This window comes from Acanthopagrus latus, chromosome 17, assembly GCF_904848185.1.
Source record: "Acanthopagrus latus isolate v.2019 chromosome 17, fAcaLat1.1, whole genome shotgun sequence".
Lineage (NCBI taxonomy): Eukaryota > Metazoa > Chordata > Actinopteri > Spariformes > Sparidae > Acanthopagrus > Acanthopagrus latus.
In genome coordinates, this window is record NC_051055.1 from 7,908,022 (window position 1) to 7,922,285 (window position 14,264).

The 14,264-nt window shown below is 41.9% G+C and overlaps 1 long non-coding RNA gene across 7 annotated transcripts; it reads left to right on the plus strand.

The window, feature by feature from the left end:
• The first annotated feature begins 1,680 nt into the window (after positions 1-1,680).
• On the plus strand, positions 1,681-14,264 carry LOC119006846. Of its 7 annotated transcripts, none has more exons than XR_005070908.1 (3): positions 1,681-1,827; positions 10,008-10,070; positions 10,728-14,039. It is a non-coding gene; the product is annotated as an uncharacterized LOC119006846 (long non-coding RNA). The 7 variants fall into 7 exon arrangements; XR_005070907.1 differs by lacking the exon at positions 1,681-1,827 and adding an exon at positions 5,380-5,833; XR_005070906.1 differs by lacking the exon at positions 1,681-1,827 and adding an exon at positions 5,380-5,829 and having other exon boundaries at positions 10,008-10,132.

A 14,264-nucleotide genomic window follows, 5' to 3' on the forward strand; every position in this document is an offset into this window, starting at 1 on the left:
ATAAGTACAGCTGCTGCATACATTACAAGTTGCTGTAACTGAATAAGTGTCTTCATCAGGTGGTCATCTAGACTTTACCAGCTGCAGGATTGTAATCAGTGATAGAAGATTTGCAGATAAGTACAGTTATGAAATATTTGTATATCCATTTTCTGCTGCTGATACTCCACTAGATCGGAGGCAAATGTACTATTAATAACATTAATTCAATAACCTCAGTTATTAGTTACTCTGCGGATTGCATGTTGTGTCAGAGCCACAGTAGTATATGGTTCAACAAATATTTCTCATACACAATTAAATACAGATTCTGGTAAATTCAGAACTTGCTCAGTATCTTATCAGATAATTCATCTGGCCAGTAATTGGTCATTGTATACATGCACATACGTCTAGATTTACTATTTACTTCTGTCTGTAGTACTTAAAGTTACTGATCATATTTGGCCACTAAATGTGTTGTCACTTCTTCATGACATGACATTTCCATTGACATCACAACACTGCTGTACTTCGAATCATCTGCTCCCTCAAGTGGTTGCCAGTTTGTCACACGAGCTAACATTGCTGACGCTAGCTATCAAACATTAACGCTGCTAGCGCTACATAGCCAATGTTAATGTTGCTAACAGTAGCTTAAGTAATTGTTGCTAATGCTAGTTCACTAATATATGCACGGCTAACACTGACTAATGTTAATGTTGCTTACTCTGGCTAGCTAATGTTAGGGCAGTGCACCATCCTGGGAGAACTAGAGCCATTTTTATGTTGTTTTTTTTTCCCACAAACTGGCAGCCACAAAAACTCTTGATCACTGACAATACACAGATACCAAGAAATACCAATGGTGTTTTACTGTCAGAATTCTTACACAGACATGAACAAAACAATATTTTTTAGCCATTAACTTTCATTGCTTTTAATTTTTTTCAACTTTTTAATTCAAAATCATAATACATTTTTTCAAGAAAAAGAGAAACTTTTATCCTGCTCCTTTCAAGAAGCTCTGCAGATGTATTATGTGTTTTATGACCTTTTATGTTGCCGGAAAATCACTTTTGCTATTTAATGCCTTTAATTCTTTCACTTTTTGGGTGGAAGAATGGTTGTAATGTGGGAATGACTGGGTACTGCATGGGTATTTTTCTGGGCAATTCATAAAAAAATATCCATCACGGATGTGAAAAAAAAAAAAAATCGTAAATCTTAATTTATGCCTCCTCTGTGTCAGTATGAGTCTCATAATAATTGGAATGCTGTAAAACTCTTGAGTCACTGTCAGTTAAAGGGGAAGCTGGTCAATGTGTTGACAAGATGGATGTGGAGTGAAGAAGCCAAAACCTGCCGAGCAACAACAGACTTGGCTGCCTCATTTCCGCCTGATCAGAACCATACCATTAAGAGACAAGACGCTTACTTCTTCTGGCTGGTAGGAAACTATTCTCATCTAATTCGTCTCTGACTTTGCAACCCGCTTTCACTTGTTTAATTTCCCATCGAGCGGGCCATTGTAACTGCAGCCAAAATAGAAATGTGTTATTCATCCTCATCGCCTCCCCTTTACTGTATGTTCCTCCCCTCTTCTTCCGATTGGACCTTCCTCAAAGATTACAAGGATGTTTTGCTCTGCTTTGTGTTACAATCTGCGGCTGCTGCTGGGATGGCCATGTAATACTGCTGCTGACAGTGGTCAGGACTGGTGCGCTCGCCGCACAAGACGCTGGAGCTCAACAGCTTCTCCCAGTTATATGGCCGGCCGACGTTTCTGTCGGATTAATAATTTCGTGAGAGACTGATCTGCTGGCCAGCTATATTCTCCAGGTGGTTGTAAGTTACAGGCCTCAAAATGAAGAAAAGAAAAAAAAAGTGCAATTCTGGGGTTTCACAATGGAGGAGAGAATGTATTTGAACAGCTGCTATAGTTGCTTCTCAGCAGAATATTGATTGTTATTATGGGATAACAGGCGAGTTGTATAGCGTACAGAGAGCGCACGCTACAGACGAAAAAGCCCCCAGAAGGTCTGGATGAAGACCTGCGCTGTGATGTGATGAGATCCCGGAGATCGAAGTCGAATGTTCGCGTGAAATAAAGAGTGACAAATCATTTTTTACGGCTGATTGTTTCGGAAAAGGCAGATTACAAGAAGATCCACGCATGCTTGGATCTGCATGTTTGTATGAGAAAGTGCCATTAGGGTGCTGGCAGAGAAGTGTCACCTCTCCGAAAAGCCCTAATGGCCGCGGTCGGGCTTTCATGTGAATAATGCTGTTTATATTAGGCCTCAGCTCCTACATTAGTGTCCTTCAAATGTCTACACCCTCACAGCCATTTTCAAAATACTTCACAGGCTTCCTATGTAGAGTCTATTATCAGGGGGCCGCGCGGTAGTGGGAGGTGTGTATGCGCACGTGTGTGTGTGTGTGAGTGTGTGTTTTAAGTGCTGGAGTGCAGGAGTCATTGAAGGGCTTCATTAAAGAATGGAAAGTATGTAGCCATCTCTGCAGGCGTCACCTGCACCATATATGCCCAGTTATGGCCAGAGTCAGACCCCGTTGAGTAAAACAAACACTGCCCCCTACAGGTCAGATGCCTCCTATGCAGCACAGAGCTGGAAAAGAGGTAACGAGTGGGAGATTTTGCAAGAAAGGCAAAAAAGAAAAAAAAAAAAAGCCACACACAAGCATGGCTCATAAAAAATAGACAATTCCTCATAAGACTGCTTGTATAATCATTTTGCTAACATTGCAGCAAACCTGAGGCATTCCAGTGTTACTGTCTCAACCCCACAAACAGATCTGAGCTCCTGCTCTGCACCATCCCTCCCACAAATCTGTTTCCTTTTCATTCAGCGTTCCCAGTTTGCACTAACTGTTGTCAGACAGAACAATCAGTCTTCACAGGGGCGAACACACAGGAGTCAGGCAGCCCTCCATCATGGCTGCCTTCCCAGAGTTTCTGATCACTAGATATGAGTGTGCGTGTCATCAGTCCCGACTTTATAAATGTTTGACACGCAAGCCAAGGCGCTCTGCGCTGTTGACAGACCAGCGCATACTGATGTATTCATTCACAGTCATGTTCCTAATATCCGATTGCCTCTTCTTGTGTTTTCATGTACGCCAGCGCAGGCCCTAATCTGTAAACGAAGCATGGGAGGAAGGGGAGTGCTGCGGTGAGAGAGTTACTTAAGAAAAAAGCCTGAAGCGCACGAGCAGGCGAATGTTTTCAGGTCAGGTTTTTGGATTGACAAACTCACATTAGAAAGAGAAGCCTAGCAGCAGTCAGCAGCAGAGGCCAGAAAAACTCCACACTGAGAAGTCAGACGTCGAAGCGAGGGCCGAGCAGCAGAACAACACGTGCAGGGCGTAAAAAAGCCCATCACAGTCAATCAGGCGTCAGCCGCTAGTCAGGGAGGAAAAGAGGGGAAACTTTACCCCGGCCCTGGCCCTCCTGAGTTGGCCTGCCGTGTGCAGCGCGGGGGAAATCCACTGGATGTCACATACATCTTGATTTTTATGAATGCTTTGATAGCTCCCCTAAAGACACTCCCATGACCAGGTGGAGGGTATTTATACAAGCGTGTCAGACAAGCAAAGAACGAGGGGAAAGGATATTTGCCGATCCCCTTTGCTCACAAAGGAAAAATCTTGCGGTTGTTCTAATTGCAACTGGAAATAATTATCTGGCTGGGGACTCTGGGAAGCGGGTGACTTGAACGCACCCTGCCCCGATCGCCAGGTGTGAAGGGTAGATGGTTGTGACTGACGCACAGATGTCCATTGGCAGAACTGTGAAATATGTGTGTGTCTGAGTGTTTGTGGGCATTAATTCATGTTTGTATGCAGTAGTAATGATCTTTTCTGATGCATTAGAAGTAAATTCAATAAACATCTACATTTTTTCAGGTTATCAGGACATCATGAATAAATGTATTCATGATGTTCTTACAATCCCTTACAATACCTCATGAACACACCCTTGTTTAAAGCTTACTAACTGTTAATTAAGACTTGGGTATTATTTTGTGATTTTGGTCATTATCTCTATCAGCTAAGATAACATTGCAAGAAACTGAGCTGTAAGTGGAGATTTACGTTCTCATGCGCTAATGTAGAGACGAGCTGTAACTGAGTATTAAAAGTAGCCAAATTATTATTTGTTATCAGCTACTGCTGATGTGTGGCTAACTAACATAGCATTAACAAAACAAATGTTAGCTTGAATTGAAGTAATGTTAGATTGCTACTATATGATTCCCATATAAAGTTGCGATTTAAAAATAATGCAAACTTTGAATCTTTTCAACAGAGTAACTTTACAGCTCGCCTATGTTCATCCCTCTAAGATGTTTGGCCAACACGGGAAGTATTCAAATGTTTCTTGTTCTGTTAGATTTTTAGTGATCCTGCTGCACTCCCAGGTCTTGACAGTTAACTCAGTGAGTACTTCATGATTATCAATATAAATTATGGCCAAAACTATCAAAATTAGACCCAAGTTGAAAACAAAACATTCTTTGAAATGTTGAAAGAATAACTAATACATTTCTACTCTTGAAAATGAAAAGTTGAACCCACAATCAATCAAACGCAGCTCAGTTCTTCTTACGTGGTGCGGTACGACGAGTAGGCTAATCGTTAAGCTACAGATCGCTTTACGACTCATTTTATTATGTCAGTTTGCTGGACTTATGACTCTGTGAGTCCTGTGTTGTGGTGGAGGCTGGTTGGTAGTTTCTGTTAGCTGCCTCCATTTTTAAACTGTCTGTTCGTGGAGCGAAGAGAAGACAGTCGCCGAGATGAGACACGTGAGAAAGTTCATAAAGTCATATGATTTGGGTGGATGGAGCTATGACCAGAGTCCCTCACAAAGAAATACACAGTCCAATAGCATTAAACAACTTCGTCCCAAGGCTTGTATAGGCAACTGAGAGAGACGGGGAAGGTCTCATTTTTTACGTCTTGCTATAATCCGCTCCCATATGGCCAATAAAATGTGATTAACACATGTAAATTGCTGAAAATTGTTACATAGAGCCCCTTTAAGTGAAGCAATTGACCTGATTCTGTATTATTTACTTCTGCTACTGTAGCCACAAGTTCCTACAGTATATGACCTAATGCTAATGCTAATCAGTGTCTGTTATTGGGCCGTATCCTCCTATTATAGTTTGCTGACATTAGCAAGCGTTAGCTGCCATAAGAAACTTGTTAAAGCCTTTTGCTAAATGTGACTCCTAAATTTTAAGAGGAATGTATTATTTCCTCTTTAAAAGTTACGTAGTCTCACTTGAATGCTTGACCTGTGCAGCTGAATGAACACCGTAAGGTTTTTTGATTGCACGTACGTATATATGCGCATACCAGAGAATGAACGAGTGTATGTGTGATGAGACAAAAAACAGCTGCCAGTCCAAGAGTTTACAAGAGAACGTTTCAAATACGCCTCAAATCAAATCAAAAAGCACACAAGTATGCAAGCCAGCTCCCATTAGTGCAGTATGACCCAAGGCTTTATTGCTTCCAACACTGCAAACGAATTCCAAGCATTGTAGTAGTCAGTGATAATTAGGATCTGTTGAACACCTTCAGTTTTCACTCAGCTCTTACATATTCAGCAATACGGCACAATAAATGCCTTCAGTTCCTTAATGGTCTCTGTGCAGCATGAAGACGGAGGGCGGAGGAAGTCATAATCTGGAAGAATGCTCTGTGATGTGACCACAGCTCAGTCAACTGAAACAGATACATTATTCATAGAAATTAACACCACCGCTTAGGGTGATGAGAATAAGCTGGAAGAGTTCTGAACTTCCATCACGCCGGTATGTAAGTAAGGAACACATGTTAAAAGACTGCCATTTATGCATAAAATATGGAGCACTGACAGCTTAAAGCTTTATCTGAGAGGTGAGGGAAGTGGAGGCCGAGCAGGGATAAAAAGATCTCGTGAAACTTGAACTTTTTCTTTCTTCATCCTCTGTGAAATAACACAGGCACAAACTGCTCCGTTTATAGGTTATTTTGTTTTGAAGAGCTCATAGGAGGGCAGTGAAATCGGCCTTTTAAATCTCAGCTGTGGATGCAGAATGTGCACGAGCGCGCTCACATATGCGCCATACGTTTGTGTACATGCGATTCGTCCTTTTCGACCTCTTGCGCATGATGTGCATGCTCATCCGCGGTGTCGCTGCATGTTAGCATTTCTCTGCTCCCCGGTTTTGTAACACGGTAATTGTGCAGAGTGAGTACCAGTGTGCCAGGTCTCAGTTTAATGAATCCCACCTGTAACACATTTGCACATTCATTCCTCTCCAAGGAGAAATCCGGTTGCCAAAGCAAAGCCTGAGCCGAGTGGAAGTTTGCGGCTCTGCTGAGTTACAAATCTTAATAGTGTACCCAAGATGGCTGCGGATTTTATCATCCCATTTAGAAACCTGTTGACTTGTGAGGGGCATGTGTGTGAAATCTGTGTTTGTGCACGTTCGCGTCGTCTCGTCGTTGCGCCCAGCAAACAGTCGAGGGGAAGGAGGAGGAGAGGCCCGTGGAATGTCAGAGCGAGTTGCCTCGGTCATGAAACCCTCTGGCATGTGAAAGGGATTTCACAAACATGAGTACATCGAATGATTAATTCAGCTGCTAATCTCTCCACAAACTGTATACATACCAATATCTTAAAAGATTATTAGGCCATTCATCTAGGGCTTTTCCATGAGCTCAGTATAGCACTGAATAGCCTCAAAGCAGACTTTTTAAAAAAAAATATCATTCCTCTCTCAGGAATGAGAATTAGGGATGGTTCACTTGCTTCACCTGAATATCTCATTTTAAGTGGAGCAGTAGATACGTTTGATTAGGCATCTGTGAGAAGCATGCAAATGATGTCGGTCACATAAATATCCAGATGTGATCTAAATTGTACATTTATAGCAGGAATTGGACTGAGGCCAGCTTTTGTGCAGCTGGAGATCACCTGTTAATATGCTGTAAATGAAGTCACTTATGTTCTCTATGACTTATGCTGTAACAATTTATTGTTCTCAACACAACATAAAACCTGACATCATCACAGAGCGACTGCTAATGATTTTATAATCTTTTTATGTTTAGGAGCGTTACTGCATAGACTGAATTTATTGCCCTCGACCTCTTAGTTAGCCTAGCTCTTTGGCTCTTGGATGGCAACGTCAGCCGGTCTAATATCTCAGAGGCAGTACGTTACTCAAGCGCTGTCCGGTGAGCACGATCTGATATCGCCATTGGTGTTGGTGTTGTTCCTGGAACATCATATTTTAATATTGCTCCATGGCCATCCCTGCAACGGCACAGTAACGCTCTTGTAATGTTATAGCTCTGTGACTTGTGGAAAATGTGTTAAATGTTGCGAACGGGTTTCATTTTAACCCAAGCAATGTTGTCTTTGACCCTAGCCAAGTATTTGTGTTGCCTAAACCTGACCAAAGAGAGACAGAGAAACTGGAAAGAAACAGAAAATAATATGTAATCTTAGAGTAAAAATAATAAGTGAACAGTATAATAATAGGTTCTAATCGGGATACAACCACAGTCTCCTAGGTTGAATCGAAACAGCCGCGAGCGCTTGCTCAAATATGGAACAATGCATTACCCCATACATCAGTGTAATTCTTAGGTCCTTGTATCTCCTTTTTTAAGCTGCTTTATACTTCTACACCACATTTCTGAGGCAAATCTTGGACCATTGGGTTCACTGGTTTTATTTGACAGCTCTTACCCTGAAGATCAAGTATCTACACATAGAAACTGACAGGTTTATGGAGTATGATGCATTGTTAAACTACCCACATTTAGATAGTTATAATCAGCTTCAACAAACTGCAATCATTGAAATACTGGCTTGCACAGTAATGCATCAGTAATAATGATCAAATAATGTAATGTATAATGATATCACACTGATGGTCTAATTCTCTACATTTCTACTTCTGCTTGAGCCATATTTCAAATGCAGAACATTTATGCTCATGTAATATTGATTATTTAACTCGCAATCTTCTAATCAATCATCTATTCTGTATTCTTGCTTAATTGACTGTCCTTTTGTCCCATTGTTTTAATTTCCAATTTTCATAAAAGCCCTCTAAAGGGATGGATGTTGCAAATTGTCATCTGTTATGAACATTGACATGACTCGGCTTGTCTGTGTCTGTTGTGTCTGTTCCTATCAAATAAACCATAAATAAATACCTTTGCACCCTGATCTCAGCCTGTCAGTAGCCTTAGTTGCTCATTATTATTTAACGCTTCCGTCCCTCTGGTTGTCAGTTAAAACTGAATCACTCATGGCTGTTGCAGCGCTGTGCTCTTGTTGCTCATTTGGGTAATGTTGCTCCCAGTTGGTGGTCCCAGTAATGAGCAGCAGGGGGTGGGCGGACCACATTGAATGGGATGCCAGAGATCTTTAGCTGCGCTCCTTCGGGCCCTTTTGCATTTAGTCACCCTGAGCTCATAATTGTGTGACTAAAGCAATTGTTCTCTTAATTGAAGCCATTCAGGGCCTCTGCGGGCTTTTCCCACTTCCCTCAGGTGACACTCAGGTGATCATCCTGGACTTCAGGTGAGACCCATGTGATCACTGAAAGGTCCTGGTTTCATATTGTCAATCGTGGTTATACTTCTTTTTCTTCTTCTTCAGCTTCTTCTTTTTTTTAGTTTTAAGAATAATGTATCTACAGAGATAATGAATAAACAAACTAGTAGAGGTTCAAGTGTGTAATTGAATAGTTAGGATATATTATGGGACTCGTATTTTCATCCGCTCACAAACAGCCAGGTCTCTTGTTCTGCTGTTCTGGCACAGTAAATGCCAAGGAATTATATGGGCCCCTGTCTTGCACGCCGCAGTTATAATAGCTCATAATATGCATTGCTGGGTCATAAACACAAACATATGATTATGGAACTGCACACAGGTAAATGACCCGGTGACACAGCAGAGGAGAAAAATCCCTATGCAGGATTTACTGCAGCTCTGGGTAAAGCCAGCACTTTTATTGTGGTCAACTGTAGAGTGAATGACTAAGCTCCAGGGTGTTCACTTTGTGTGCATGTGTGGGTCTGCAGCTGTAATGCGTGTCTCTCCCCCTCTTTCAAGATAAACTCGATGTCACAAATATCTGGTGTAATGGATTTGAAAGCGGTTGTTCCACCTTTAGTCCCGGGCACATGTGAAGCATGGGTGTCTGCGGAGCACCGTTTCAACTTTAATTCCTCATTCTGAATCATTCACAAGCCCGAAGAGTGTTGGAGGGTGGAGGAGCTGAGGCAGAGCATATGTGTATGAACGGTTGACACACAAAGAGAAGTCGCCCCAAAACTCGCAAATGGAAAAGAAAAAAAAAAAAAGAATCTGCTGGGGCCACGGTTTGTTTTCACCTGAAGCAGTCATTTATCTTGGCCAGGACCCAGCACTAAACCACTGTGTATGTTTCTATGGTCTCAGTGGGTTTGTGTGAGCACCACAGCCACTTAAAGCGGTGTGGGGAACTGCAGATTTCAGTCCTAATCTAGGAATTGTGAAACCGCACCATTTCCTTGCACTTGAGAAGTGCTTGGCATCTCATTTCTGCTGCTGAGGACGTGTATACATCAGCTCAGATGGAGCATGCAGATGAGTTTAGGATGTGCGTTTGTTTTATTTCAATCTGATGAACATGTGGAGGGGAAGTTGCGGCGATGGTTCTAGCACATTTCCGTTTACTGTATTGACATCATCAAGCGGTGGCCTTTGAATAGAATGAACAGGCTTAAACATTTTAACTTGCTCAAGGTTTACGCCTTTAAGAGTTTATGGTGCTTAATTCAAAAGCGAAGACATTAAAGATCTAATGTCAATGTTAAAGTGACCCAACATTAATATAATAAATAATGCCAACACTAGGTCAATATTTAACCCAGTGTTTTTATTGTGGAGTACTTAAAGAGCAGCTCGTATTTATTAATTTTTCTTTTTGTGTTGATTCTTGCAGCCCCTGTGGACGAAAGCATTATGAGCATGGCCATCTCCTACAATGAAGATCTTGATCTGGCAGGTGAAAGAAAGACGCAATGTACTTTTAATACTACAGCTGTTTGCAGAATGCATAGCGATGAGGTAATCTATCTGCTTGTAGCTGTGGGATTAATAACTGCCAGATGACATTCATGAAATTAGAAGTAAACTTCATTTTAATGCTGTACCACCAGACGACAGAACAGCCTCAATCTGTGAAACTCCTCAATTCATCAACAGCACTCAATCATAAAAACATAGTTTAAATTTCATGATTTAAACAACAAGAAAAAGTTGGAATCTGACAGGCATAAAATGTGCAATTGGTAAGAATTGGCCACCTTGGCTGGACTGCTAGCCGATTAGCTGCCGCTGTCCTGACACAGAGCTCTGAGGGCTTAAGAAGTGTTGCTGTTGTACGCTACCAGATTATCACCTCGAGATACAAAGCAGTATTATAGACAGGACACCAGGGCTAGCTGGTTAGCATGCTAACTTCAGTAGACATCTCTGCAACATTTAATTTCTTAATTTTTCACCAAACAGAAGCCCGCCCCAGACTAGACGAATAATAGTTATTTTTGTATGGTGTATTGAAAGAATGACTATGTTGCTCATAGCGACAAATCCAGTTCATCTGGGTATCATCCAACTATGCCGTGCCTCTAAATTTGTTGTGTGTTTGTGCATCTTTCAGCTGATTCTTTTTCTTTCATGGCATGCAACTTGACTGTTTTGGTTCACCCTTACTGCTAGACCCTGCTAGACCCTTGAAATGGTTGGATAAGCCCTCCAGACATCTACTGAGCACCAAACAGCAGACAAACAACCTAGCAATGAGTAAGCGAGCATAGAAGGGCATTTAGCAGCTGAATTGCCTGAATTTTACCTGAGGAGGTGGTGGGGAGCAAAACAGAGTTGAAAGATTATTTGTCATGTGAGAAGAAACATGAATAATGAACACAGATATTGCTCTGTTTCTGCTAAGAGTATATAGCTGTTGCTAACATGTTAAACCCAACCCACTTTGTCAGATGACAGTATGTCGATGCGTATTTACAGCTGTTGCACTGCTCCCAAGTGGCCATAAGATCCATAAAAGTCTGTTTGTACAACTTCTGGCCAGCGTTTTTTCAGTATTTTTCAGAAAACAATAAATTAGCCTCGCTTGCAGTGCTCACGGACTGCGACTTCTCAAGTGTGTTGGTTCATAATGAATATTGGAAATATATAGTTTAATAAAAAAAGGAAAAAAGATTAACACTTTTCTGGGGCTCTCATGTTTTTTAACAAACATGAGTTAAACAGGAGTGCTGTTGTTGGGGACTATTTGTTGCACTATAGTATGTACAGCAGCTGTATGTGTATACTGGATTGTCTCAAAATAAACTATAGTGCCTGTGTTTATTACAATGAAAGAACTTGTTCATTGATATGTTTCCAATAACTTTTGGAGAATAGCAAAGAGGAATCACATCTGTCAGGTTTTGGATACAAAGACGATACTTGTTAGCCAGATGAGATCATTGTTGGCTTTGGACTTTTCATTGGATTTGTTATCGATAAAACAAATTGTCAAATAAAGAATATTGTTCTTCTCTGTTGTCTCTTGCTGTCTCACATGTTCTTGCTTTTAAGTTTAAAAATGAGGCAATGGAATGAATTGTATTTCTGTCTGTCCTTCACAGATAGTAATTGCAACCATCCATCCTCCTCTCAATGTCCGAGCCTCCCACAACAGACTCTACAATGACCGACTGTGTGAAGTCAGATTAGCTCAAATTTCCTCGCAAGATGTTACACAGCATCAGCGAAAACAAAGTCCTCAAAATGGGGATTTACTGCCTCCTTCCAGTCAACGGCCCCCTCGGGAGCTTTCCTGAATGAATCCCAGACTGCTGCGCAGCTCGGCTATCTTGCTGACCTGCCTTGCCACCAGCTTCTCCAACCTGAATCCTACACACTCGCGCTATACGGCCACATCCTGGCAGTAAATCACTGGGCAGAGTGAACTTCCCTGGAATGCTTGCTGGGTTGCCAAATGATTGTTTGTAAGTCCAAGCAAGGTCCAAACCTTATCAGTGTTTAACACATCTCTGTGTTATCTGTGATGAAGGTGAGATAAAAGTGATCACTTTATTCTAAGAATAGATTCCCAGAGGCAATAATTCCAGTAATAGAACACGGAAGGGTGCACAGGAGGTCTGCCGAGGTGATGATTATTCAGCTCATGTGCTCCAACCTGAAGTTCAGCCACAACAGCTTCAGGGCTGCACATTTATGACATCACCAGAGGACATTTCTGCATTTAAATCAACACCAGGAAACACAAGGTTTCAGTGTCTGCAAGCACGGTCAGCAGTTGAAATGAATGCATACTTTACGAAGCTGAATGACTTCTCCTTACCAGGGATTTGGAATGGAAATGGTGAAAAAATATTATTGCTGCCAGTTCAACCGAGAAGCACTTGCTTGCTGCAATTAAGGCAAAAGTTTTGATTTGCCAGTCTCTGCGTGCCAACAGGATTTCTCACCCGTGTCCACACCTGACTTCATACCGACAGGCCAAACCTACTCGTACAGCATCTTACAGACTGTGTGAGAGACCGAGTTTCAGTACCACTTTGTGATGCACTCTGAATCATCGAGGGGATTTTTTGACATGCAAATCTGGCCTAAGGCTAAATTTTCAGCTGACCCCTTCGGAGACTTGGGTGGGCTCCCGAAATACCTCCCTTAATTTGACATGACCTGATTTGGAGGATTTCTGTGTTATTACTGCTCTTGGACGTGTGGACTCACATGCGAGGCGTGAGGTTGAGGGAGGTCTTCCCGGAGCTGTTATGAGAGCTGATGTGGGACAACAGAGGGCCGTGCCTGGAGCAAAGGAGAGGTGGAGGTAGATTGAGCGGAGGAACAAGAGAGCGTTGGAACGTAACATGAATGACAGAAAGGAATAAATGGAGGGAAAAAAGAAATGAAGCAGGGAATGTAGATCCCACCTGCAAAGGTCCAATTTGGAGCACAGGTTTTTCAGAAGTGTCAGTTCAGCATCATGTCTTCTTCTCTGTCCGTCTTCCTCTGGCCCCCCAGAGTCATCTAACTATTGTTGTGTTGGAAGTCCCTGAGTTTTGACAGCTGTGCTTGGAGTGCTGTGACGGCAGTCTGGAGGGAAGGGTGTGTAACTCTGGCTGTGTGTTGTGTGATGGTTTCTAATGGATGTGGACACTTTGGTGTGCAGTGCATCGGCATGCAAATATTGGTGTGTGTGTGTGTATGTGACTCTAGGGGTTAAGCCCCGAGGGTGAGTAGCTATGTGTGTGTGACATCGATAAAAAATAATAAATTTGATTTACGAGGCACCTTGTGGACCCATAATGCAGCCCAGTGTGCTCTATTAGCAGTAATTTGACACGCGGCTTTGTCGACGGGAGAGAAACAACGAATGATGAAGAAACAAAACTCTGAAGGGGCTCCGACGTCGCCAGCTGGATCATTTTGTGCCATAATGTTTGACAATTTTGTGATTTTACTCTATGCTGCCTCATTTCATTTAATCTCCTAACAGGATTAGAATAGCAGAATAGGGATCGTAAGTCTCAAATGAACTCTCAGCTAGTCCTATTTGGTGTAGGTTATGATGAGGATGAGGAACGTGACTGTAGTCTGTCTCGTGCCAGTTGACCCACATTTGAAGCAGCTTGCAGGTGGAGCTCTCTGACTCAGGTGTGCTGTGATCAAGTTGAGTTATTCATAATGAACCACTCAGCTATTTGCAGTTTGGTTAGGTTTAGGTAAGAAAATCAATTGGTTGGGTTTAGGACAACAGTGTGACTTGGGAATAAGTAAGTAACTACACAATGTGTCGTAAATTACAAATATACGTCTGTTATGTAAGTGACTTCACTATGATAACGACAGATAAGTTAAAAGAACTCACCAATGACTTCTTTATACTAACAGCATTCCCCTGAATTTGCTTGTTTAATCCCCCCATCTGTCCACGTCCCTATAGAAACCCTTCATCGTACATCCTGCGGTCATCCTACAGCTGTTGGAAGTAGCCGCCTAACAACAAGCATAAAAGTGGATCGTAATGAGCTGCTTTCATTTTCAACCTGTTTGCTTTATTTATCTGAGGAGGAAGGGCTGATGGACTTATAGATGTCTTCTTCCTATGTCTACAACATGAACTTGCTTTAAATGAAAATAAATATATCCTCTAAATTTTCAA